Below are 17,278 nucleotides of genomic sequence, written 5' to 3' on the forward strand. Positions count from 1 at the left end.
TCCCGAGATCTCCAATCCTAGACACATAACTGAAAAGGGGAATAGAAATTGGACATAGTTCCTGTCCAAGAACACAAGGTGATCTTCACTTATATTTTAAAAATTACTTATAACTTAAAAAGTAACTTATAACTTAAAACAAATTCTACACAGGGTGCAATATGAGTCTCAAAATTCAAATTTTTTGTTTTAAAAATACTTTTAGTCTATAACTTTATTTTTAATCTCATGAATTGCAAAAAATAAAACATGATAGTGGACATTTATTATACAGTAATATTTGTTATTCAACCCTGAGAAAGAAAGACCAATTCTTGATAGACCAATTTTGGTAGGTTTTTTCAGTGAAGAACAAACTCCTGTTTGTATTAGGTGGGAATCTGTGTGTTAAAATCATTGAAAGCACACTTAACCTTGTAAAACTGTATAGAATTAAACATACACAAACACACACACACACACACACAGATATAACTACCCATTATCACTACCAAAATTTTTCTGAGGATATTAACAGATGTCTTTTGGGGAGGGGATTAGAATTATGCCAAATTTCATTTGTTGATATACAGTGTCTTTGTATGACTTCTGTAAAGAAGAAATAGAAGTGACAAACAAATACATGGAAAATGGTAAATATCATTTGCCACTTTAGATGTAAGTGAGTGCATATCAAGATTCCATTGCAGTGCTCTCTCAATGATTGACAGTCTTTTACTACCATAATTGTTATTATTATAGCACACAGTTTACAATTTACAACCAAGAAAAAATAAAATAATAGTGTTTTGAGAATATTCCTTGTTGTAAAAACCTTAAAAAAAGACTTTTAGTTTGCAACGTAAAACTTCAATCCCAACTAAGTGTTTGTTCTGCTAAATTATAGAAAATATTAGTTTTGTTTAATGTAAGATGCTCAAAAAACTCATATAGAAATTTTAACAATGTTGAATTTGGAGTATTCAGAGGTCACTGACATCTAGTTGAATCATTAAATCTTGGAAGCCCTTGGCTCCTCCTTCCTTTTCTTTACTGAGACATATTACAAAACTTGAGTATTTCAGGTTCACCTGTTTGATACTCATGTGTTTTTTTTTAAATATTGACTCAGATTGTAGATATCTCATTTGCTTTTTCATTAATTGCCATATATTCTCCAGCAATAACTTTGCCAAACATTAGTGCTCCATGCATTTAAAATTTTATGATGCACCACTCCACTGATATTGGATCAGTTTAAATTACTGTGATGTAATGTAAGACAGTTGTTCACTCTCTGCCAAATTTTAGTAATAAAAGAAAGATGTTAGCCTGAATCTTAAAAAAATTCCAATAGGCACATCCTACAAGTGATTGTCTACACCTATTATCATCAAGTGGAACAATGTCATAAAGGAACTCCAAAATAGAGAGCCATTATGTAACAGTGCTTTGAAATTTTGCTTCAAAAACAGTAATAACAAGGGGCCAAGAGGATAGCAGATCATGCCATGTCAAGGTTTGGTATTGTTCCCAAGGTCTAACAGGTATAGCAGGAAATCTTTTCTCCAGTACAGTGAGTGGTGACAGGAAAACATGGTGGTCAGCAGCAAGAAAAGTAACAAGTTCATTTTGAAAGGCTCATTGTTAATTGGGGTTAATTCTAGTGTGAAGTGACTACAACTGAGATGTTTGGAAATGGAGCTGAAGATGAAGTGTCTCAGAAAATTTACACAGCATACACAATAGCAGAAAAGTTTCAGGGTAGATGTATAGAAGAGAGAAGAACCCCTGTGATAGCTGTATTAACAAAGGGAAGGACAAAGGCCAAAGGAAAGAGTAGCAAGAGACAAAACAGAGGTAAAAAACCACAGAACCCTTCACATATCACAACACAGATTTAAAATGCAACAAAACAGATATTTCAGGATTTACATACCTTAGAAAAACCCCAGAGAATCTTTGTTTTCAGTATTTTATTGGAAGAGTTGCAAGAATATATATCCAGCATGGTTGCTACAACAAAACTGCATAAAGACCTCACCAGTACACATACAAATAGGGTTACAGTAACTCATAAGATTCCCCACTCCTAGATGAAGAGTTATAAGCAGTGGATGGTAAGAGTGTATAAATAGGGAGTTTCCTCCAAAGAACAGACAGGTTATCCATTCCACAAAGTAGCCAGCCTCAGACACATATAAACATGAGGTACAGTAAATTTACTCAGTAGTCATTACATTTGTATATTACATTATTGAAAGGAGGGGCCATGGTTTGAGAAGTTAGAGATAGATGGGAGGACGTTCAGGTGATGGAGAGAGATTGAAATGACCAATGCAGCCACTCCTGATTAGACCAGATAGACTAGGATAGACTAGGATCAGAGGGAACGGGAGGAAGACCTCCCTTATCAGTGGACTGTGGGAGGGGTGCAGGTGGGGAAGAGGGAGAGACAGTGGGATTGGGAGGGACTGAGGGAGGAGGGTACAGAGGTGATACAATGTGAATAAACTGTAATTAATAAAAATAAAAATAATTTAGAAAGATATAACTTCCTAATAAAGATCTATATTGATATATAAAAAGAAATGATGTAAATACAGTGTACTCATGTATAAAATTCTAAAAAGAAAACATAATATGCCTACAAACAGTTTTTAAACAAGGACCAGACTAGTGCTGATGTAGTAACAAGATGATTCAGAGACAAAAGAAATTTCCACCATTATCAGTGGATTTGGGAGTGGCTTGGAAGTATATGGGTTAGGGAGGGGATGAGGGAATATGCTAATATTGGCTACAAAGTGAATAATCTGTACTATTTAAAAAAATAAATGAATTTAAAAAAAAATAAAGAAGTCTACAAAAAGTTTAAGCAAAATTGACAAGACTCCTGCTGATGCAGTAACAAGGTGAGTCAGAGAGAAAGGAAGATTTCTTCCTTGACAGTCCACTGTGGAAACCCAAAGCAAGTGTCCTGCAAGTATTCTTTGAATCCTGGCATGCATAATAATTTTACTGGGAGAAAAAATGCTTAAAAGCAGCAGCACAGTGTTCCATTCAGAGGAAATCTAGTCTGCCCTAGGCTACAGTGAGACTCACTAACACCTCAGCAGAGGGATGAGAAGAAGCAACTGTACAAAGATTCTATATAGCCAAACTCCAACCAAGGAAAGCTTTATTGATTGTCTTTTCTCCTACCTAGAGACCTAAAGACACCTTTAGTTATAAAACCTCTTCCTAACTGATTGATCACATCATCTATTTGCAAGAGAAATAGCAGAAAGGGGAACATGAGGGGAATCTTTGTGATATTTTACTCTGCAAGATAGGTCAACGGCCACATTCTTATATCTCATGGCCAAGGTACTCAAATGGACATTTAATGAATACTCCAGATATGATAGTGTGTATTAGTTTTGTATTTCAAGTTAAATTATTATATAATATTCATTTTCCGTGGAATTATTTCTAGGCTTGTCTAACATGATTTTGATAATACGTGTGTTCTTCAAAATATATGACTAATATAGAGGCAAAAAAATGAAGTAAGTTCCATTTAGATTTAAATCATTTACATATGTCTTCTGGATGATGTGTTTTAAACAGACTTTCTGTCATAATGAAATAACTTAAAGCCTATAAAATTTACTTACATAATGTACTACAGAAGTCAGTCTACTTTTCAGCGTTGGTAGAAAGGTAAAAAAGAAAGGGAAAGTGGTTTAAAATAATTGGTAAGCATATCAGAACGCAAATGGTAAACATATGGAACTATTTTGATGTGGCATGATTTTTAAAATCCCAAATTAGTGCTGATCCTTAAAGACACAAAGAAAAAGTAAAATTTTCTTTGATTCATGCAATACTCAGAATCCTAGACAAATCAGTGTATTTTAAATTAATGCAAAATGCTGTTGCTTATATGTAATATCGAGTTGGGCTCTTTTCTCAGATAATGTGTTGTTAGTAGGTTTCGTTTTTTTTTTTTTTTGGTGTTTGTTTCGTTTATTTTAGTTGGGTTGGGTTATTAGGTTTGGATGTTGTTGTTGTTTCTGTTTTTCTGGCTTATTTATTTATTTATTTATTTATTTATTTATTTATTTATTTTTGGTCAACCTAACTCAATCTAGAGTCATCTGTGGATGAACTACAGCTGTGAAAAATGCATCCAATTTATTGGCCTGTAGGCAGGTTTGTTGTGCAAATGCCTGTTCAGTGATTGATGTGAGAGAGCTAGTTCAATGTTGTTGCTGCCACACCTGGGAGAAAAGGATAGTATGGTGTAAGGCAACAGGCTGAGCATGTCAGGAGAGCAAACCAGTAAGTAGTATTCTCTAACATCTCTTCTTCATTTCCTGCCTGAAGGTTTGTTCCTTGAGTTCTGCCTCTAAATTCTCTTCAGGGCGGATTATAGTTTACAATATAATACTGTAAATTAAAGTATACTTTATTATAAAATTACATGAACCTCTTTCTCCCCAATTTAATTTTGATTATGGTGTTTCACTAAAGAAATAAACTAAGACATATAATAATAGATAATATTTCTCTTTAACTACTAAGTAAGGCATAAGAAAGACAAGAGACAGACCTTCAGTGATGCATCTCATTAACATTTGAGCAAAATAATATCAGGGATGAGGGCATGTTCAGAGAATACATATTGGCAGGATTTTCTATATCATTCTCAATGTTTTGTTGATTTGGAGTTGAAATAAATTAACTATCATACAAAATCAATATGCTGGGTCTACAATAGTATATATAAGAGCATGCTACAAAACCTAAATTTATATTGTATGATCTAGGGACTTAATATAATACTATTTTCAAGTAGAAAACTTTTAATAATCCTTGGCACTAGAGTAAAAATTCGTATTTCACATTGTGAAGAAAAATATAAATTCTTTGGTTAGAATACATATTTGTTTTTATTTTTTCAAGGTTACTATTACAGTCACTATTATGCCATGGAGAAACCCCTCGGAAGATGCACTTTATGTTGTATGAAACCAGAAGCATTTTTGGTAATTTCACAGTAGGTAAGTCACAGTATGTTGCCTAAACTTAGTTTTAACCAATCATAATAATTTCTCAAGATTAAAAATGCCTCCAAAGACAGACATAATTGGCTAAGGATAAGAGATAGTTGGTTATCATAATGAAACATTGTTTGCACTGTTGAATTTCTCCTGCATCTTACTTTATAAAAGAGAACTATAAATTGCTAACATATATGTAAAATTGATGACTATCACTAAATACTAGAGAGTATTATAAAAATAAATGGCTATGTTAACAATCCTCCTGAAAATGGGTGTCAAAAAATTAATGAAAGTTCCATGTCAGAAATTGACAATTTACTGGAACCCATTTTACTGAATAGCCATTCTTTGGAAGAGAATTAAAAAAAAAATCTGTAACAGTATGTTCACTGAATTCAGTGGTGACCTAGTTCAGGTCCAAAGACAGTCAATTAGCCAAACTTCAAAAGGCAGTTCAAACATGCTGAAATGAACTCAACATGGACAATACATGGATTTCTGGCAGTTAGATCAATGTCAGCATAACCCAGGAACTCGTTATGATAGTTCCCTGGCTACCAAAAGGAGCAATTTGCTTTACCTCTAGCAAAAGGAATGTCTTGCTCTTCAATTAACATATTCCTATGATGCCTATGAGCATATCAAGTTCCATGCTAGCCACTAGGTTCTCCCATTCCCTACACAAAAAATGCCCTTCAAATCAACCTTAGCTACCCTGGCCTCCCCCAGCTACTGATCCTACTTATAATCTAGATATTCTCACTAGGTATTCTTTACTGTCCATCTCCTGCTATTCTCCCATCTCTTACAGAAAACTCTGGTATTGCCCAGAATGCTAGATATGTTTATTCTACCTTTCCTTTCTTTTTGCTGTGCATACTTCCAAATGCCTCTGGCTGTTCTCTTTTTCATGCTACAATAAATCCTTTCCATATGGTGGAACAATCATGTTGTCACTTGATATAACTTACTTTCCATCCATGAACTTTCTCTCCAAATTTGTGAATTTCTGCATCTTTTCCTAGTCTGACTTCTGGTAGATGGACCCACCATCAGTGTATCACTTGCATTTCTCTTTGATTTACTTGGCCTTTCAAGCACAGGCTTGGATGGTGTATTTTCCACTTGTCTCTGGTTGTCCTCCATATTTTCTTCTCCAAGAAATCTTGTAACATGTTTTGCAGCTGGGTTCTCATAATTATTCTTAGCACCACTTCCTTTCACAGAATTATGAATGTGTGAATTGTTCAGTGGTCCCCCTTTCCATGATGGAGATTTTCTTTTTTCTCTTCCTGGTTTGACTTCATATTGTTCAAAGGTATTTGGCTGGTAATTAGGAGTATCATATCTAAGCATGTTATGTATAGGGCCGTCTTTACCTATTATCAAAATAAGAAGTAAGAAGGGATTCTAAATATCAAACACATCATAAAATACTTCTCAAAAATTTGTTTTATAACCTGCATAGGTCCTCTACCTATATTTTATGGCTGTTACCTTTGTGTTTTTCAGGGACTACAAACATTGAGACTGGGTGTGATCCTGACTTCTTGCCTATTTTTTTTCTTACTATTGGGTTTTTTTTTTTTTTTGTCTGTCCTCAATATAAGGGATTTAGTACTGTCTTACTGTATCTTGTTTTGCCACGTTTGGTTGCTGTTTTTTGGAGGCCTGTTGTTTTCTAAAGGAAAACAGAGGCAGAGTATATCGTGGGGTAGAGGTGATGTGGAGTGGAGCTAGAGGAATATAAATAGGTAAAATTGTAATAGGGGAGTACTGTATGAGAGAATAATTTATTTTCTTTAATAAAAATTCCACATGAAGAAGAACCTAATGAATTATCTCATTCATGAATTAAAATCTTTCAGAATCAATGCCTTTGCTTATATAAACAATATTTAAGTAAAAGAAGGAGAGTCCAAATTCATTTTAGCAAGCTTAATTTGTTCCTGGATAAGTTTAGAAACGTCTTAGACAAAATCAAAAACTGCTTTATTTAAATTTTACTTTGAAAAGTTATCTCCACCAACAAAATAAGCCAATTTCAGTCAGGTAAAATGTTAAAATAATAAGCATGGAATCTTATGAATGTAGAGAGAGTGAGGAAAACCTGGAGGGGGTGGAGCTCAACAGCGAGAGCAAAAGAACCAAAAAAATCTGTGCAAAGTGGTCTTTTCTGAGACTAATACTCCAAGGACCATTCTTAGAGATAACTTAGAACCCCTGCAGAGATGTAACCTATGGCAGTTTAGTGTCTAAGTGTGATCCCTAGAAATGGGAACAGGAACTGTCTCTGACATGAACTCAATGGCTGGCTCTTTGACACCTACTCCTCCCTCGATGGGGGAGCAGTATGTGGCCAGTACTGATGAGATCTGATAGGCTAAGGTCAGAGGGAAGGACAGGAGGATCTCGCCTATCAGTGTACTTGGGTAGAGGCATGATGGAACACAAGGATATAGATTTACTTGTGGTTTTGGAAGTAGTTTTAGCAAACGGCTATGAATGACCACAGACCAAGATTAAAATGAGAACAAAATATAATTAAAATTAAAAGTTAGGTGGACACAGGATCTGATGTAAATATAACCTCAAATGAATCTTGGAATCTACATCGGTCCCTTCAGAAGGTGTCCACACAGATTTTAGGAATTGTAACATTATCCCAAGTAAAACAAAGCCTAAGACAAATTAAATGGAAGACTCAAGATGGAAGGGCCAACCACACAGTGTCTATAAATATAAATAGCAGCTCAGCACTGGGAGGAGAGTGACCAGCAGGTCTTCCTGTGGGCTCCAAACTCCTGCAGTCTGTTTCTCAGGTGAAAGAAGAATCCATGTGAATATGCAAAGATCCAAATTCCGGCCACCAGGATCATTCCAGGAAAAATAAAATAAAATTCTAGACTCCTGCCCAAGCCCACCTGCTATGGATGCATTCCTGGAAACATCCGTTTGCAGCTCTGAACATGCAGCCTTAGGCCATCCAGCAAATCCTAACTTCTGTGAAAACATTCCTAGGACAAATCGATCTTGGTTCTGACTTTGGTTGTTCACTCTCACTGCCTGTTCAATGGAAAATTCTGGTACTGATGGTAAGACTCCAAACCTTGGCACCCACTCTCATAGTCCTGTGAAAACCTTCTGGGTACAAGCTGCTCCTGGCACTTAACCAAGAAGCCCAGTTTCACTATCTTGTTGAAACCTTCCAGGATGTTGTGGCTAATGGCACTGAATCTCACCATCCTGTAGAGAGGATACGTTCTGGTATTGCTGGGGAGATATGGCCCCATTCTGCCTGCTCCACAACTGCACGACTCACCTCAGTCAGAATCAGCAAACACAGCACAGACAGAGAAAACAACAGAGCAGAGCTGGCTCGGCACCCAAGTCCAATTGCCTACCATCTTGAGGAAGCCAGTAGAGCACTGGAGCAGATCTAGACTCTCTTTGGTTGTGTTGTCTTGTTTAAAAAATAAAATAAAATAAAATAAAATAAAATAAAATTAAATTAAATTAAATTAAATTAAATTAAATTAAATAAAACATTATCTTACTGGCTTTGTCTTATGCTGGTAAAACCCTTGAACTCAGTGAAAAAGATTTTTAACTATTTCAAAATTCTACTAGGGAGCTGCAGAAATGGCATAGCACAGTGGTAGAGCCTATTGTGTGTGTAAGCATGAAATTCAAGTTAAGTTTCTATTCCCCAGCACAACACAGTTTATATTAGCAAATGAATGAATGAATGAATGAATAAGCTCTGTATGAGAGCTTAGTACAGGATTTATGTTAGAGATTTCGTTTACTGTTTTTTTTTCTTTTATTTTTCATGAATATAGTAAATACTTAACCAGAACTCTAAAATGTGACAGGCATGCTTAAAACATGTGATGTATATTTTAGATAGAAGTGATAAGTTCTGACTGGACTTTCCAGGGTGCATGGAGGATGGGAATATTTGGATGTGTGGTGATGATAACAATACTTTTTCTTTTTTTCTTTCTTTTTTTTTAAGCAATACTTTTTCAAAACAAAGAACAAAACCCAAAAAAGGATATTAATAGACTTGTTGATGTGGGATGAGTGACTCATCAATAAACACAGAACTAAAGGTAATTAATAACTGCTGGTAGAGGACATTCTACTACCCCCAAAAGACACCACTAGTTAGTAATCCAATGCGAAGTGTTCTGCACTGGAATCATATTCACAAAGCAACAGGAATTAAATTTAGTGTGTTGTATGACTATATATCTCTTTTTACATGTACATGTAACAATAAATATGAATTTAATAAAGTCATGAATTTTAGAAGATATAAAGGCAGGAAGAAAGGGGGAAGGTTGGAGGGAGGAAATGGAAGTAGGGAAAGGTTGAAATTTTATTTTAATTATGACATTACTAATCTGGTTGCATATGTCTTGGTTCAGCCAGGATGACTTGGAAAAAAATAATACTTATTTGCAATACCATTATACATCCTAGAATTTTATAACATGTTAGTGTTACAATCTCCATTTACTTGTTTTAATATATTTTGTTTTATTTTAATTTTAAAATTACTTTATAATTAATTACAGTTTACTCCCTTTTTATACCAGCTATATACCCCTGCCACATCCCTTCCCAATCCCAGCTTTCCTCCATCCCTTCTCTCCTCCCATGCCCCTCCCTAAGTCCACTGCTAGAGGAGGTCTTCCTCCCTTTCAATCTGATCCTAGGCTATCATGTCTCATCAAAACAGGCTACATTTTCTTCCGTTGTGACCTGAGCTGTCCATGGGCTACATCCCTGCTTGGATTCTAAGTTATCTCCAAGCATGTTTTTGGTTGCAACATTCATCTAAGAATAGACCCCTTTGCACAGATTTTTTTTTGTTGTTTATGTTTCTCTCCTTGAGGAGCTCCTGTCCCCTCTAGGTTTTTCTATCTCCTCCTTGTTTTATAAGGTACCCTCCACTCTACCCAAATTATGTCTGTGAGTCTCCGCATCTGCTCTGATACCCTGCTGGGTAGAATCTATCAGTGGCTCTCTGTTGTAGGCTCCTGTGCTCTTCCCTGTTGGCTCTTCCCAATTGGCTGTTCACTCTTCCAAATTGGCTGTCTGAGTGAGGCTTGATCATCTAACTCAGGGTCCTCCTTCATGCTTAGCTACCTTTGATATACCTATTATGTATGTTTATCCTATATTTTATATCTACCGTCCACTAAGAACTAAGTTATATAGCAAGTATGTCTTTCTGCTTTGGGGATACCTCATTCAGGATGATCTTACACCTGTCAGTATGGCTCAGATCAAAAAGTCCAGTGACAAAACATGCTGGAGTGAATGTGGAGAAAAGGGAGACCTCCTTCATTGCTAGTGGGAATGGAAAATGTACATGCACTTTGGAAATCATTCTGGATCTTTCTCAGACAATTAGGAATAGTGCCTCCTCAAGATCCAGCTATTCCACTCCTTGGCATATATCCAAAAGATATTCAAGCACACAACAAGGACATTTGTTCTACTATGTTCCTAGCACCTTTATTCGTAATTGTCAGAATCTGGAAACAACACAGATGTCCATAAACTGAGTAATGGATGCAGAAATTGTGGAACATTTACACACTGGAATACTATTCAGTAATTAAGAACCAGTAAATCATGAAATTTTCAGGCAAGGAAAGAAAGGAAAAAAATATGAAATTTGAAAAGAAAAATGGGAGCTATCAGAAAAATCATGAACACAGAGCCATTAAATAAAGCCTGATTTCTCAATGGAGGTTCGAGAAAAGAGAGGGCCTGACACATATTCTCCAAATGATGAGAGAAAATTTGGCAGCCAAACTATCAACCACATTAGTTGGAGAAACCAAATTCGAGCAGGATCTATCTACAACAATTTCTGCTCTCCCTATGGCACTTGAAAGAAAATTTCAACTTAAAGATGTTTACCACACTCAATAAAAATAAAACGTATAAATATTTAATCTCTTGACCCGAACTTTGTGCAAAGTACAAGGAATCCTATGAAAGAAGTCCTGTCTATCAATGCAGATGCTGAGATTTATGGCCAACTGTTGGGCACACAGCAGGGAATCTTAGGAAAGAAGTGGTAAACAGTAAGATCTGGAGAGGACAGGAACTCTACAAGGAGAGCAACAGAACCAAAAAATCTGAGCACAGGGGTATTTCCTGAGACTGATACTCCCAACCAAGGACCATGCATAGAGATTACATAAGACCCCTGCAGAGATGTAGCCCATGGCATTTCAGGGTTCCATAGTAATAGGTACAGAGAGTGTCTCTGACATGAACTGTTTGGCCTGCTCTTTCATTAACCCCTGGCCCCCGGTATTGTGAAGCAGCATTACCAGGCAATAGAAGTAGACAATGGAGCTACTCCTGATGTGGCCTAACTGACTAGGAAAAGAAGGAAGGAAAATAAGTCCTCCCCTATCAGTGGACTTGGGGAGGGGCATTTGTGCAGAGGGAGAGGAAGGGAGAAATTGGGACTGGAGGACAGAGGGAACCACAGGGGGATACAAAGTGAATAAAGTATAATTAATAAAGAATCAAATAAAAGCAGGATGCATCATTCTGTGATATCCAAGAACAAGATCTGAAAGTCAAAAATAAATATTACCTCGGGATAAAAGAAAGAAATAGCATGTTCAAAGAAAATGGAGAAAAAAACCAACCAGGTGTAACAGTTTTAATATCTGACAAAAAAAAAAAAAAAAAAAAAAAAAAAAAACAAAACAAAATAGACTAAAAACTAATCAGAAGAGACAGGGAACACTACATAGTCATCAAAGTTGAAAAAAAAAATCTGCCAAGAAGCTGTTTTAAGCATTCATATACCAAGCACAAAAGTAACTGTCTTCATAAAAGAAATACTATTACAGATAGAAAAGTATATTGACCTCCACACAGTGGTTGTGGGAGGCTTCAGGACCTCACTCTCAGTAATTTACAGGTGATCCAGACAAAAACTAAACCGAGAAAAGCTGTAGCTTAAAGATTTCACATGTACATAAGCTTAGTAGACTTTTAGAGAAGATTTAACCCAAACTCAGAATATACTTTCTTTTCAATAGCTCATAGAATTTCTTCCAAAATTGACCAAATTCTTGAAAATAAAGCAAGTCTCAACAGTAAGGAAAAAATTTATATCACACCCTATACCCTACATAACCACCACAGATTAAAACTACATGAAAACAAGAACAATAGCAGTTTAAAAACGTGTTGAAAGTGAGCAACTCACTAATGACAGAAAATTGATTCAAGATAGAAATTAAGAAGGAAATTAAAAACTAAAACCATTTTTTAAAAAAATTGAAATCAAGTGAATATACTATTTACCCAAATAGATAAGACACAGGAAGTCAGTTTTAGAGTCAAATGCAAAGCACCAACTATTTACATATAAAATCTGGAGAGATTTCATATGAGCAACTTAATGACATACTTTAATGCAATGCAATGAAGAGAAAAACAAAATCACAAAGGAGTAGGAAGCAAGAAATAATCAAACTTACAGATGACATCAATAAAACAGAATGAAACAAAACAATGCAAAGAAAATAGGTAAGTTTGATACTTAGCCAAATTAACACTAACATATAGAGAGAATATCCAAATTAATAGAATAACAGATTAAACATGGGAGGAAAAACACACAACAAAAAAACCCAGAGAATTGGAAGGACATATTTTAAAAGTCTGTGCTCCAAGAAAATAGATAACCTGAAATAAACAGATAAACTAATATACAGCCTACTACATTTAAATCAAAACTGGATAAGTAATTATATTTGACCTATAAAGCCTAGTCAAATAGAGGCACTAATTAAATCACTCAACCAACAAAGGTTAGAGAAAATTAGATTTAACACAGACTATTACAGGGCTTTCATATAAATATCATTGCAGATACCTCTAATTATTCTGCAATATAGAAAGAAAAAATACAAAGTGTAATTTTTTTTCACAAGGACACAATTACCTCAATACCTATTCCACACCAAGAATCAACAGGGAAGAGTATAGAGCAATTTCTGTTAAGAATATATTTGCCATCCTGCCAAAAGCAATCTACAGATTCAATGCAATTCCCATCAAAATACCAACTCGATTCTTTACAGACCTTGAAAAAAAGATTCTCAGCTTCATATGGAGAAACAAAAAACCCAGAATCTCCAAAACGATCCTGTACAACAACAGATCATCTGGAGGTATCTCCATTCCTGATCTCAAGCTGTACTACAGGGCAACAGTAATAAAAACTGCATGGTACTGGCATAGAAACAGAAAGGAGGATCAATGGAACCGCATAGAAGACCCAGAAATAAATCCACACACCTATGAATACTCGATATTCGACAAAGAAGCCAATTCCATTCAATGGAAAAAAGACAGCATCTTCAACAAATGGTGCTGGACCAACTGGATGTCTACATGCAGAAAAATGAAAATAGATCCATATTTATCACCCTGCACAAAACTAAAGTCAAAGTGGATCAAGGACCTCAACATAAAACCAGATACCCTAAATCAATTGGAAAAAAAAGTGGGGAACAGCCTAGAACTCATTGGCACAGGAGACAACTTCCTGAACAGAACACCAACAGCACAGGCTCTAAGAGCAACAATCAATAAATGGGACCTCATGAAACTGAAAAGTTTCTGTAAAGCAAAGGATACCGTCATCAAAACAAAACGACTGCCTACAGATTGGGAAAGAATCTTCACTAACCCTTTATCTGACAGAGGACTAATATCCAGTATATACAAAGAACTAAAGAAGCTGAAAAGCAGCAATCCAAGTAATCCAATTAAAAAATGGGGAACAGAGCTAAACAGAGAATTCTCGACAGAGGAATATCGAATGGCAGAAAAACACTTAAAGAAATGCTCATCCTCATTAGCCATCAGGGAAATGCAAATCAAAACGACCCTGAGATATCACCTTACACCCATCAGAATGGCCAAGATGAAAAACTCAAGCGATAACACATGCTGGAGAGGTTGTGGAGAAAGGGGAACCCTGCTCCACTGCTGGTGGGAATGTAAACTGGTACAACCACTCTGGAAAGCTATCTGGCGCTTTCTAAGACAAATAGGAATAGTGCTTCCTACAGACCCAGCTATACCACTGCTAGGTATATACCCAAAGTTTGTTCAAGTACACAAAAAGGACACTTGCTCAACCATGTTTATAGCAGCTCTATTTGTAATAGCCAGGACCTGGAAACAACCCAGATGTCCATCAACGGTGGAATGGGTACAGAAATTGTGGTATTTTTATACAATGGAATACTACTCAGCAATCAAAAAGGAGGAAATCATGAAATTTGCAGGCAAATGGTGGGATCTAGAAAAGATCATTCTGAGTGAAATATCCCAGAAGGAGAAAGACAAACATGGGATATACTCACTTATATAGACCTATAAGATATGATAAACATAATGAAATCTATACACCTAAAAAAGATAATCAATTGAGCGGACATGGGGTAAGATGATCAATCCTCATTTAGAAAGACAGATGGGATGTGCATTGAACGTATGACAGGAGTCTACTGAGCGCATCTGAAAGACTCTAACGAGCAGTGTTTTCAAAGCAAAGACTCATGACCAAACCTTTGGCAGAGTACAGGGAATCATAAGAAAGAAGGGGAGTTAGTCTGATGGGGAAAGGATAGGAGCTCCACAAGGACCAAATATATCTGGGCACAGGGTCTTTTCTGAGACTGACATTCAACCAAGGACCATGTATGGACATAACCTAGAACCTCCACTCAGATGTAGCCTGTGGTAGCTCAGTAACCAATTGGTTTCCCAAAGTGAGGGGAACAGGGACTATTTCTAACAGGAACTCGATGACTGGCTCTTTGGTCTCCCCACCCCCGAAGGGAGGAGCAGTCCTGTTAGGCCACAGAGGAGGGCTTTGCAGCCAGTCCTGAAGATACCTGATAAAACAGGATCAGATGAATGGGGAGGAGGTCCCCCCCATCAGTGGACTTGGAAAGGGGCACGGTGGAGATGAGGGAGGGAGGGAGGGAGGGACTGGGAGGGAATGAGGGATCGGGACACGGCTGGGATAAAGAGTTAATAAAATGTAACTGATAAAAAAAAATAAAATAAAAATAAAACATAAAAAAAAGAATATATTAAAAAAAAACACATTTAAAATATTTCGGCCCAAATTCCAGTAGCATATAGAAAGATTATGCACCATTATCAGCTTGGATGCATACCAGATTTATAGAGAGACAGATGGAGAAACTCTCCCTGGAGGATTAAATGGAAAACGGAAAAAAGAATGGTTAAAGCTGGGAGTATGAGAAGAGATAGCTAAAACCAAGGGTGAATTGAGGGTTCATATAGAACCGATTTATAAAATATATTCATATGTGACAGGAATCAAAATGCAATCACCAAATAATGGGGGAGACACATCTCCACTAGCTACATCTTGCCACCAAATGAAACCTTCAGCACCAGGAATGTGCTCTGTCTAATTGAGTTCTTACCAAAGTGTCCCAAAGAGAAACTCAGGTAACTCAGGCTGTCTCTGGCATTATCCATTGCTCTCCACAAATGAACAGTAAGGCTGCATTGCTGCATTGCTGAAGACAACTCCTACATATGTCACTGAACATGGAGAAGTTGAGCTCGTGGCAACTGAGAACCTTCATCTCCACTGACTAGTGTTCAGTGTACTGGAAGGTACTGTGCATGGGTCTGAGGCAGTTGGGTTTGCAAGGCAGAGTGGGGATATGGACAGAAGCCTCACACTTAATGCAGAAATGATCTCTGATTGCTAATCCCTTCCAAGGGAAAGTGAGTTTTCTCCAATGCTGTCTAGCTAGTTTTACCAACCATACTTAATGGCAGGCCCCATGCCTAGAAGTAAATAGCAAACATAAATGATCAATGTATTTTTGGAGGTTTTTTTTTTTATCTCATAATGCCTTGTTTGAATTATTTTAACCTTACATGTTATTTGCCTATATGTTATAACCTATAATTTTGTGCTTCTATGGAATTTCTGTGTAAATAAAAATGTTTCTGTGATAGCTGTGTTTCTTTAATGTATTTCTTTGAGGTTTCTATTAGTATTGGTTTGTTTTTATCTGTTCCTGTGTTTCTTATTATGTTTATATTGTTGTTCTCTTATATTGTTAACTGCTTACTTATGAGAGACAGAAAGGAAGTGTTTGAGTGTGTGGGTTTAAGTGGTCAGGAACATCTTAGAGAAGTTGTAAAAGGCGAAACTACGATCAGAATATATTATATAATAACTTTTTTTCCTTTTAAAAAGTGAGGAATTGAACATAATTTATGACCCAGGGATTTTGCAGTACTAACCATACAGTAAAGAAGGAAAGCAATAGACACTAGAACTAGTTTAAGCAAATGCATTGCATAAGAGACTTTTCAAGCTCTAAACTAGTCAGTTACTCTGTACTGGAAACACCACAGTCATAACTAAGCACAATTTCTCAACTATTGTACCAATGTTCTTAATACATACACAAAACATTTAAATTTTACAATGCTGCTTATTCAATACTATAAAATAATTCTAATATCATTATAAAATTGAAGGATTAATTTATCATTTATACCAAATAAATATATAGCTTTTAACTTGAAAGGATGAAGACTCTAAAGAAGAATGTCTAATTACAAAGTTTTAGATAACAAATCAGAGTATATATTGTCATAGGAGGATTTAGTGCTAATACTCTATTAACTTATTAAATAGACAAATATTCTAAAGTTGATTATGTTTTATTTCAAAAATTTACAAAGGAAAAAATAAGTATTTCAATTCTTTACATGTAATCATAATATTCAAATAACACAATAAGTGTAATAGTAAATGTAGGTTAAAAGTTGAAAAAGGTTTACAATAAAATACTATACAATGTATCAATTTTCCTACTTCCACCTTTTTTTTCAAAATCTCTCTCAACTCAGTGAGTGGTTTTTCTCTTGACCCTCATCTTTCGAAATACTCAGGCTATGTGCTGAGGAGTATTGAAACTCTCTGTTCCTACCTTCTCCTGAATGACACTTGGGTGCACTCTTGCGTGAATATTTAGATTTAGATTTCTTCATGCTTGATCCAGGAAAATTCCTGAAACTTGGAAGAGACCTGTCTCATGGAACCAGCTATTGCCTGGACACTGAGAACATGGTCTTGGATCCTTTGTTTGTTGATGATCTCCTTTGAAAACAATATTGAG

Source organism: Meriones unguiculatus (assembly GCF_030254825.1).
Source record: "Meriones unguiculatus strain TT.TT164.6M chromosome X unlocalized genomic scaffold, Bangor_MerUng_6.1 ChrX_unordered_Scaffold_31, whole genome shotgun sequence".
Classification (NCBI taxonomy): Eukaryota; Metazoa; Chordata; class Mammalia; order Rodentia; family Muridae; genus Meriones; species Meriones unguiculatus.